Raw genomic sequence first — 11,131 nt, 5'->3', positions numbered from 1 at the left:
TAAAAGGGAGTGTTGATGCTCTGCAGACTTTTTACGCCAGCCTAGCTGACGAACTGTGCCCTTAGGGTACACTAAATTGGATGCTAGTGCTGGTTGGATTTCATAGTGCTTTTATTACAAATGAAGATAAATATTGTAATGAGCGTACTGACTCAATACTGATTGAATAGCATCAACCCTTAGTTGCAGATGAAATGGTAGGAAAAGATTTGGGCCCATCCCATTCATCGTGGAGAAGCTTTTCAGTGCCAGAATAGAGAGTCAAGTCACGTTATTGCCATCATTGAATCACTTCTTTGAGTGGTCCCCATGCCTGGTTAGCCTTGGAAAGATAATATTATAGAGAGAGGCAAGCATTCTATATATGGCTTTTTTCTCTATGAACTCGTAGGCCACAGTGCTTTGTGCTGCATTTCTATGCATGCTTACTAGGGAGAAGTCCCACTGAATTAAGTGGCATTTACTTCTGGGTACGCATGCCTAGATTAGAATGCATGAGTTGATAGCTCCGCAGGTCATTGACATAATGCATTTGCACAAGTATCCAAGCAAAACAGTCAATTGCAGGAATGTTCTTATGACAGGAATGTATGAATCAGCTCTTATCTTCCTTGGAAATTGGAAGTGCATAATATTTAAACAGAAGGTACTTTACCTTCCAGAACTGAGACACAGAGGTGATTCACAGAACTATTCAGACAGGACCCATCAAATAGTATATGTAGCCTGTACTTGGCTGCACTTGCCTAGAAACCTCCATCCCAACTTTAACCCCTTGTCATGTATTGGCCCTCAATTCCCAGTGTACAAAAGGGGAAGAGATGGATGGTAAAACATCAAATAAGGAGTATCATTTATGAGCAGGTTGTGGAGTTGACACATTTGGACAAAAATGTATGCATGCCCCCCCTCTCACACACAAACACACACGTCCCCCTGCCCCCCAAGGAAGTCATTCTGTCATGCCATGGATGCTAGGTCTTATATTGGAACTGACCTTGAGTACTTAGTCCAATTGTAGGAAATGCTAACACCAAGATGTAACGGGGATAGGCCATGTGTTGTCCTGTGTGTATTAATGTTGCTGTTTTTCTTGCCAAAGTGCAACCAATTTTGGGTGGTAGTGTTACGCCTATTACAGTTACACTTTCAGCTTGCCAATCCGACTTTTTAAAAATCCTTTTCACATGTGCATTGTATAGAGTCAACATCTATTTAATTATGCTGAAAGGGGGATAATTCTTCCATGCATAATTCTTCCTGTTAAAGATGTTAATTGAGACCTATTAGACCAAAGCTTTTCTCTTTACTTGTGTCTAAGCCTTTGTCCAATTTGAAATATAAGTACACTGTTTTTGGTTGGGTCAACATCTCTGGCTGATTCAAGAATTCACCAGCTATGCCAGAAACTAGTCACCTATAAAAGAAGGCATTTTTCCCTGCTGGATAGCAATATGAATAATAGCTCCTGGAGTCCAGATTGCTAGTTTTATTTTGTGAGACACAGCCTTATTGTGCTTCCTAGTAGTGTGGCAACTTACTTAAGAATTATTGCAATTTTTTTTTGCTCTGAAATAGCATTTTAAATAGCTAGCTATTTTAGTTATCATGCTATGATTTTGTTTTCACATACAGCTGATTTTTAAAAATCATCACCTTTGTATACTGCTCTTATTCTGAGAACTTCTGAATGGTGTACATGATTCTCTTCCCCCTCCCCACTTTATCCTCAGAACAACCCTGTGAAGTAGGCTAGGCTGACAAAAAATAAAGGTCACTCAAGGGGCTTTGTGGATGAAAATGGATTTGCAATAAGATCACTGAAGAGTCTGATACTATCCACTAAACTAAGAGTGATACCAGTTCTCAGTGTTCTGTTCTCCCTAAATAAATCTTATTGTTTAAGATTATCTTTTTGCTTTGAATTATTCTGAAGCTCTGACAGGGCAGCGAGTCATACAGCAGTTATATGAATCACACTAGTACTTGATTCCACATTTATATATATAGTATTCTTAAGAAAAATGGTGATGAACCAAGACTCCTGGCTACAATTAAAAGAAAGAAAGATGTACATACATTTTGCATCACCTTTGTCTATTCTGCTTTTGGTGTTAACCAGGCATGTCTACCAGCTTGGATAGAAATATGTAGTAAAGCTGGTCGCTGCTACTCTGGACTTAACATCAACATGAAAGTTGATTGGATGATTCTCCCCCATGTGTCAAAAGCCAATCTATGGATGAGTCTAAATGTGGGGTGCTTGTTGGCTCAAACTAGATCAAGTCAAATTATACACCACATGACCAGCACATTTATTAATTTTATTTTATTTATTTTTATTACATTTTTATACTGCCCAATAGCCGAAGCTCTCTGGGCGGTTCACAAAAATTTAAACCATGAAGAACATAATAAAACAACCAAAAATCTAAAAACACAAATACAAAATACAGTATAAAAAGCACAACCAGGATAAAACCATGCAGCAGAAGTTGATGTAAGATTAAAATACAGAATTAAAACAGTAAAAATTTAAGTGTAAGTTAAAATTAGTTGTTCAAATACTGAGAGAATAAAAAGGTCTTCAGCTGGTGACAGAAGGAGTACAGTGTAGGCGCCATGCAGACCTCTCTAGATACTCATTATTGACTCCATTGATAATGAACCTTGACTGCAACTTATGTCTACCCTTGCCTTTCTTCCACTTCTAGAAACAAGACTGCAGAATTGGCATTATCCCTTCTGGGACCACAGAAGAGTTGAGCGAGATCTAAGCTTTGTGTAGATATTTGGATCAGCCTTCCCCAACCTGCCCCATCAGCTCTGATCACTGTAGTGACTTCTGTCTGAATCTCCAGATTATCTAACACAATGACCAAAATGGATACATTCTACTAACACATTATGAAACGTGTATTGTCCTTTCATTCATATCTTCAGCCCCTCCAGTGGAGTAGAATAAAATAGAATGAAGTCTTTGATTTGAAATTAGCTTGATAGCCTGCTGTGTATCAAAAACATTTGTTTTCCTTCACCTTTCTCTTTCCTTCCATCAGAACTTCCTTTAATGAATAGAAAGCTAAGACTGTGTTAATAGGACAGGATTAAATGTATCAGAATATCAATTTCCTCCAATTCGAGCATGCCACAAGTTCTGACTTCCCAAGAAACTTGGGGCGTTACTAGACGAGGCTCTAGCGCGCGTTACCTTCCGCAGTCACGTCGAGGCTTCCAGATGACGTTCACGAGGATCCGCCGTTATCCCGCGGTGAAGCCTCTTTCTCCCGACTTTAAAAAAGTGAGTTTTAGGGCGCCTTTTCCTGCTGTCCCGCGGTAATTCGGAGTACGTGTGGGAGGATGTGAGGTCACTGCGGTCGGCACTGGTCAGGAAAAGGCGTGCTAAGGGGGAGTGGTCAGCGGCTTCGGTCAAGCCGCCTCCGCCATTTGCGCGCAGTCCGCCAGCTGGGGCAGCGCGGCGGAGCGGCTTTTTTTTTTTATTTCCCCAGTGACAGTTTGCGCAGGACCGGAGGACCGGAAAAGTGGCTGGTGACTCCTTGCGGTGGGCAGCTACCGTGGCCGCATAATGGCGGTGCTGTACGCTGCCTGTTAGTGTGGGTACCAGGCTGGCAGAGGGCAGAGCTGTTTGTGGGCTGCTGCCATGGCTACGGCCAGATGTGGGTTGGCTCCTTGGGATGGGGCACAGGGCACAGAGGCGGTCATCGCCGCCGACACCTCAGAGGCATGATGGGAGATGTAGGCACAGAGTGGCCATGCAGACGATTGACCTCGGGTCATATGACACCCGCCACGACCCCCATCAGGAAGTGAGCGCATCAATGTTGACCCTCAACAGCACCAGCAGCACTTCAGCTGGCACTGGCACTGCCGCCGCTGCCGCCGCCAGGGCCGGCGGCGGCATCGCTGACGGCTGCGCAAGTTTGCGGTCTTTCGGACGTGCGCAAACCGTGCAGCGAGCGAAAAAAAAAGCCGCGGCAATCAGGCCGGTGTGGCTGCGCAACCGTTCTCGCGGCGGCAGCAGCACAACCGGCGCAAACTTCCGCCACAAATTGAAGGCAGGTGTGGAGCATGAGGCGTCACGGCTGAACGGGAAAAGCCGCTTTCACCGCTCCTCAACGACGGAACACCCGGTAGGTCTAGCAACGCCCTTGGTTACATCAAGATACTCCACTGAAAAATCAAAATTTTGCAAATTGGGTGAAATTATGCACCTATGTATTTAATCGCGGTAAAGAAGCAGCAACTTAAATTAATTCAGTCTTCCCTGTTTTTGATTTTGAGAATAACTCATTTAAGTCTATTTAGGGGCTTTCTTTCATATATTTTGACTATACACACACATACATCCAGCAGTAACTGGTTTGTATTTGTAGACTTCTAGTAGGTTGGGCACTAAAAGGACTGAAGAAGACCAGACATTTCCCCCTGATAATGGGTTATACTAAAAATGTCAGGGTTCTTGACCCAGACTGCAACTTCCTATTAGCCAAAGAGCTCAGAATGGTCATATCTGAGTAGTATCTTCCCAGACAGCAGTTTACGTCTTGCTTGGTTCAGGAGAAAGCTGATTTCAGACTGCATGGCTCCTTGGCCATGGAGTGATCTTGTGAGCAGGCAGCAATGAACTCAGCTCAACGCCAGCCATGTCCTAAGGTAAAGTAATTCCACCTCCACCTGCCTGGGCTTGTCCCTATAAACAACTAAGGCTCCATGAGGAAAGCAGTGTTTCACAAGATTTCCTCCTTAATACTGTAGGAATAGGTTCAGCAGAAACAGCAATGTGCAAAAGGCCCTGTCAGTCCACTGGAATTTGTGCAACATCACTGTGTAAAGGATCGGTAGGGGGATGAGCAATGTTGGGCCACAAGCAAGAGAGCTTGCAATGGATTACCAAAAGGATATGATTGTTGGAAGTTGAAGAAGGTGGGCACACATAATGGGAATCCCCTTGCCCTCTTCTTCTGCAGAATAATATAACAATGTAAGAAGAGCCCTGCTGGATCAGACCAAGGCTCCATCTAGTCCAGCATTCTGTACATGCAATGGCCAACTAGCTGTCGACAAGGAATCATAAGCAGGACACAGGTGCAACAGCACCCTCCCATCCATATCCCTCAGGAACTGGTGTACATAGGCTTACTGCCTCTGCTACTGGAGATAGCACATAGCTGTCAGGACCAGTAGTCATTGATAGCCTTCTCCTCCAGGAATTTATCTAACCCCCCTTTTAAAGCCATCCAAATTGATGGCCATCACTACATCTTGTGGCAGTGAATTCCATAGTTTGACTATGTGCCGTGTGAAGGTCCTTCCTTTTATCTGTCCTGAATCTCCCACCAATCGGCTTCATGGGATGACCCCAGTGGCTTCTAGTATTTTGAGAGAGGGAGAAAAAACTCTCCCTATCTACATTCTCTATACCATGCATAATTTTGTACACCTCTATCATGTCTCCCCTTACCCTCCTTTTTTCCAAGCTAAACAATCCCAGATGTAATCTTTCTTCATAAGGGAGATGCTCCAGCCCCATTTTAGTTGTCCTTTTCTGCACTGCAAAGCATGATTTTGAGCATAATGTTCTGTGCCACATACAGATGAGGCATTTTTCCTGATGTACCCAGATGCACAGCTCTGCAGACACACATTCACTTCGCGCTCACTCAGAGGCCCATAGGTATTAGTCTATGCAACTCCCTGTTCATATTATACTCCTCGGCCCTTTCTACACCTAAGGGTTATCCCATGAAAATGGAGGGATCATCTCTGCCTGCTCCTGGGATCTCCTGTGTGGCATTTGGATGCACAGGAATGATCCTGGGATGATCCCGGGATATAGGGCTGGTGTAGGCATGCCTCCTATCTACCTTTATCCTTTCCCTCTCAAAGTCTGATTCACCTATCCACTATGGGTGCAATCCTGTGCATGTTTAGGCAGAACTCCTTGCATTCCCCAGCTAGGCGGGACTTTTTTCTGTCTAACAATGCATAGGATTGCACCCTAAGTTTTCTTTTGAACTAAATACTTTGCAGAAGGGAATCAGAAACTTCAGCTGGTACAGCCAGTTACTTGAGGAGGCCAGACAATTGGAGCACACAACATCAGTTTGGTACCGACTGCCCTTGTTGCCTGTGCTCTCCTGGACCAAATTCAAAGTGTTGATCATTAACTTTAAAGCTCTAAGGGTACAATATTGTGCATGTTTAGACAGACAACTCCCAGCATTCCCCAGCTAGCAATGCCTTGTAAGCAAATTGTTTGAAGGAATGCTTGTGCCCATATCAGCCTGCCTGGCCACTACGACTGGCGGCTGAGGTTCTGTTCTCTGGCCCATTGATGAGGTCCATCAGACTGGGGTGAGGGGGGTGGGGGCAGAGACAGGGCCTTTTCAATGGGAATGCCATGGGAAATGCACTCAGTTTCTCCTAGTGTGTTTTAAAACAGCTTTTAAAGGTCCGCATGCTTAATTTTTACTACTTCATTTGAAAGTGGCTCAGGTTTTTCAAACGATACTTTTAAATTTGCCACAGCTAATTTTATGGATTGTTTTAGATCGTATACTTTTTGTGGGTTTTATACTGATTTTGTATTTTATAGTATGTTTATTTGTTTTTATTATAATGATGTTGTATGAACTACCTTGAGAGGACTGTATAGCCCTTAAGGTGGTATATTACTATTAAAAATAAATTAATGCAAGACTTTACAATGCACAAATGCCCCAGAATCCATTTCACATTTTTCTTCTGTCGTTTCCAGTTCTCATACTGCTGGTCATAGACATTACGGGATCTGCACATTATGAACTGGGTGCATGACAGGAGTCACACTTTTAGCCTTTTGAAAAGATCTCTGTGCACCCCCCACCCCAAGGAATGCACCTTTGTTCTGTTTTCCATACCACTGCCAAATCAGGAACATAGAGTATGACCACCCAGTTCTTGCCCTAATAATCTGTGAATGACTCTATCTTATACTGGGCTTTGAAAAAGGAGCCCCATTGCCTCAGAAAGCCCCTTTATGACATAAAGGGAGAACAGAGAGATCGTGTTCCAGGAGATGAGGAGATTTAAGAAATTGGTAGTTGGCACAGCAGAATGGTTTAGATTACGGGAGGTTTGAAATCAAGGGTTAAATGAGCAGGACAGGAAAAAGAACTTGCCTCTGTGTATGCTTATATAATGTTATCTGTGTGAGTGCAGGAAGATGGTGGATCAAAAATTGTTCTTCAGCACAGGGCTTCACATTCTTTAATCCAAGATTCCTGATTGAGTTTTCATGGTTTTACTATCATTCGCGATCATTCACCTGTCACATATCCCACCCATTTCTGGTAATGCTACTTGGATGTTTATGTCAGGCCATCAAGTGAAGCATGAGGATCTAGCACTTCCTGAATCCCCACAGAGCTATTTTAGGATCTTAGTATAGGAGACTAGGCTGGAAGCATTCTATATGATAGATTAATTTTCACAAGAGGTACTTATAAGCACCCTATCTCCCTATGAAAATCAAAGCATGGTCCAAAATTCATGTGAGGACTGAACCTTCTTAAACTTACATATTTGAATCAACACCCACTGTTCGTTCTCAGAGAAAGACCAAGTCATTTTGATGCCTAAGTCATTAAATCCAAATGGTGCTCCACTCCATGGTATATAATTAACAATTGGCTGCCATTTAATAATACCCCAAATTTGCCATTTTTTGGACAGGTTGCCTCACTCGACTGAATAGTATGGCCAGCCCAGTTTATTTCTCATGGTGACATGGAATAACTGTGAAGTAAGAAGACCGGGGTTCTTTGTCATGATTCTCTGATAAGGAGGCAATATCCTCCAAATTCCTGGCACCCACTCCATCAGTAATCAAGGTTGTGTTTGACTAAGCAGAGGGATTCATCTTTCTGCAGAGTGACACCTGACCCTCCAATGGTCTCTACCATACAATTACCCTGCTCTATATAAAGTGTTGCCTCTTGGAAAGTATTTAGACGAGATTACTTTTCAGTTCTCACTGAGGGCCATAAATTGAGCTGGTATTTAATAGAATCTAAAGTGTGCTTCCAGGACTCTTTGGCAAGGACTTCAACATCAGCCAGAGACCCCTTAAAATAAAGGGATTATTAGGAGCCAAGTGTTAAATTACCCGATGCTTGTTAATTGAACTTCAGAGGATTTAGTGAGCAACTGGTTCCAGCAGGGAGCAGCACTGTGGTATTAATGGCGTTTATATTAGTAAATATAATATTGCATAGTGAAGTTCCCCTCATAGTATCCAATACCTCATTTTTCATTGTGCAGAGAGGCTTCTGGACCATTTAAAGAAACTCAAGGACAGGGCAGATGATGGACACTCAATACTGAGTTTTGGGTTTGGCATTTCAGTCTGGAGGAAAGTTTTCTAGTGATTAGCGTGAGAGGTTGAGAACTGGAATTCCATAATTCTGTTGTCATTGCTACAATCCTTAGGGTATTGGTCCACTCCATTCTAAAAGCAGCTTATGGGTTATATCCAGTATTAGTCTAACTTAATACCTACTAATTTCAAGGAGTAAATGTGAAGTAGGAATAACACTGGATACAATTCTATGTTTATACAGCTTATGGCAACTTTTACCAACCTGCTGCCCTCCAGATGTGTCATACTGCAACTCCCATCATCCCCAGCCAGAATGGCCAGTGGCTGGGAATGATGGGGCTTGTAGTCCAACACATCTGGAGGGCACCAGGCTGGGAAAGGGTGATTTATGATAACTAACCACACTGCAGTGTATCACCAACAGAGGCCCATGATGTGCAACTCCAAAGATTTCAGTGGAATACGATTTTGTTTGACCTTGATAATTTTCATCAGAATGGAGTTTAAAGAGGTATAAACTATACCTAGCTGGAGCAGAACTTGCAAAGTCTGTAAAACAGGCCCTTCTCCTCTTACAATTTTTTTAGATTAATTTGTTATTTGTTTTGAAATCCTGGGCTTTAAGAAGACTGTAAGAGAGCAAATGGCTCTTATCATTGTCACCTACAACAGACACCCACAGAAACCTGAACAGGGCACAACTGTGAAGGCAGCAAGGCCTATCGGAAACGGGAAACCTCATTGCGGCTATGAAAATTTCATCAGCTGGCGCTAGGGAGGCAAGAATCTGGAAGTGCAGAGCAGATGGGCAGCCTGGATTCTTGGAGCCATTGTCTTTCTGCCTGTTATTTGACTCCAGTGCCGAGAGAGGATTTGGAGAATTTATGGAGGGCCAAGTATTGAGGGCCTTTCTTGAAATATCCCTGTCTGATGTATGACCCGATGCGGCACTGACTCCCCAGCAGTGGTATAGATGTACTAGTATCACTTCCGTTGCACAGTCTATTCCCAAGGTCATCCAAGTGGGACCCTGCTGAGTGCCGCTTCTTTCCACTGAACATACATTCTATATAGGTTTAACTGCATCAGTGCTTGCTATTGGGCTGTGGATCTTGAGGAGCTCAAGGAAAATGAAGCTTAGATACTGTCAAAACAGCTTGCATGCTTCTTTCAGTTCTACAAAGAAAGTTAGTTTAAAAAAAAGCCACACTGAACTACATTTACATATAAAAGATCTTATCTCCATTCTATACTATAGCAAGGCAATCCTCTACATGTCTACTCAAAAGTAAGTTTTATTGTTTTCATGAGAGCTTAGTCCCAGGACTGCAGCCCTAATCTATTAGAGAAATGTCTACTTTGGTGGTCCACAGAGTGACAGTATGCTATAGTGGCTGATACTGGACTTGGACCGAAGAGAGTGGGGTTCAGATCTGGCTTGACCCTGAAACTCACTGGTTGACTTGAAGCCAGTTACCGTATATCTCAGGCTTATCTGCCTCACACAGGGTGGTAAAGAGGGAATGGTATAACCCTTTGAACGCTTCCCAGAGGAGGACAAGTGAAACACAAATGTAATTAATCGTAATAAATAACAGTCTGTAGTCTGGTCTAGGATTCAAATAGCCATGATGACTGCATTGACAAGAGCCCATAGAGCCTCCTCCCATATGTGCCTGCCCGGACCTTAAGATCATCCACAGGGGTCCTTCTCCGTGAGCCCCTGCCAAAGGAAGTGAGGCAGGTGACTACTAGGAGGAGGGCTTTCTCTGCTGTGGCACTCCGGCTGTGGAATGAGCTCCCCAGAGAGGTTCACTTGGCACCTACATTGTTTTCTTTCCGTCCTTTTTTATTTTCTCAGTATTTTAACACCTAATTTAACTTAAATTTAAACTTTGCTGTTTTAATCTCATATTTTAACCTATATTAATTTTTGCTGTGTGGTTTTATTCTGGTTGTACTTTTTATATTGTATTTTGTATGTGTGTTTTAAATTTGTTGGTTGTTTTTATGCTCCTCATGGTTTTTAATTTTTGTGAACCGCCCAGAGAGCTTTGGCTATTGGGCAGTATAAAAATGTAATAAATAAAGCGACTTTTTAATTTGCCCACCTGTGAGAGCAATTAGGTGGGTATCCACATGGGAGAGGTCCTTCTCTGTGGTGGCCCCAAACCTCTGGAACAAACTTCCATCAGAGGTCTGACGTGCACCATACTTGCAGGCTTTCAAGGCCTTAAAAACATTTTATTTTACCATGGTCTTCCCATGATGTTGCCTGCTGATATTGTTGTTCCTGCTGGTATTATTGTTTTAATTACTATTTTATTGTGGATGTTTTTATTGCTTTTAATATTTTATTGTTGTAAGCCTCCTTGTGAGGGCCTCTACTCTGAAAGGCGTCCCAGAAATGTTTTAAATAAATAGATAAAAACAGACCTTGATGCCACCAGTCTGCTGGCCATCATCTTATCTCTCATTTCAGAAACAGAAAACCCACTTGTGTTTTCTTCCATGTCCCACCCTTACTTTTGCCCTTAGTGTTCAGCCCCACGGTCAGTTTAGAAGAATCTTTTGTTTGTAGATTATACCTGCTACTATAGTAACTCCCCACAATATGTAAAGCCCGATCCTATGCAGAGATAGACATGCCTCTAGATCTTTGAAATTATTTTGCTTGGACATGCCTAACTCTGCATAGGGCTGGGCTGGTATGGAGTCAGAAGACTCTGGAAGAGGTCCAGTTCCATTCGT

The sequence above is a fragment of the Elgaria multicarinata genome, chromosome 4, assembly GCF_023053635.1.
Source record: "Elgaria multicarinata webbii isolate HBS135686 ecotype San Diego chromosome 4, rElgMul1.1.pri, whole genome shotgun sequence".
In the NCBI taxonomy this organism is placed as follows: Eukaryota; Metazoa; Chordata; class Lepidosauria; order Squamata; family Anguidae; genus Elgaria; species Elgaria multicarinata.
Note: the sequence above shows the minus strand (reverse complement) of the source record.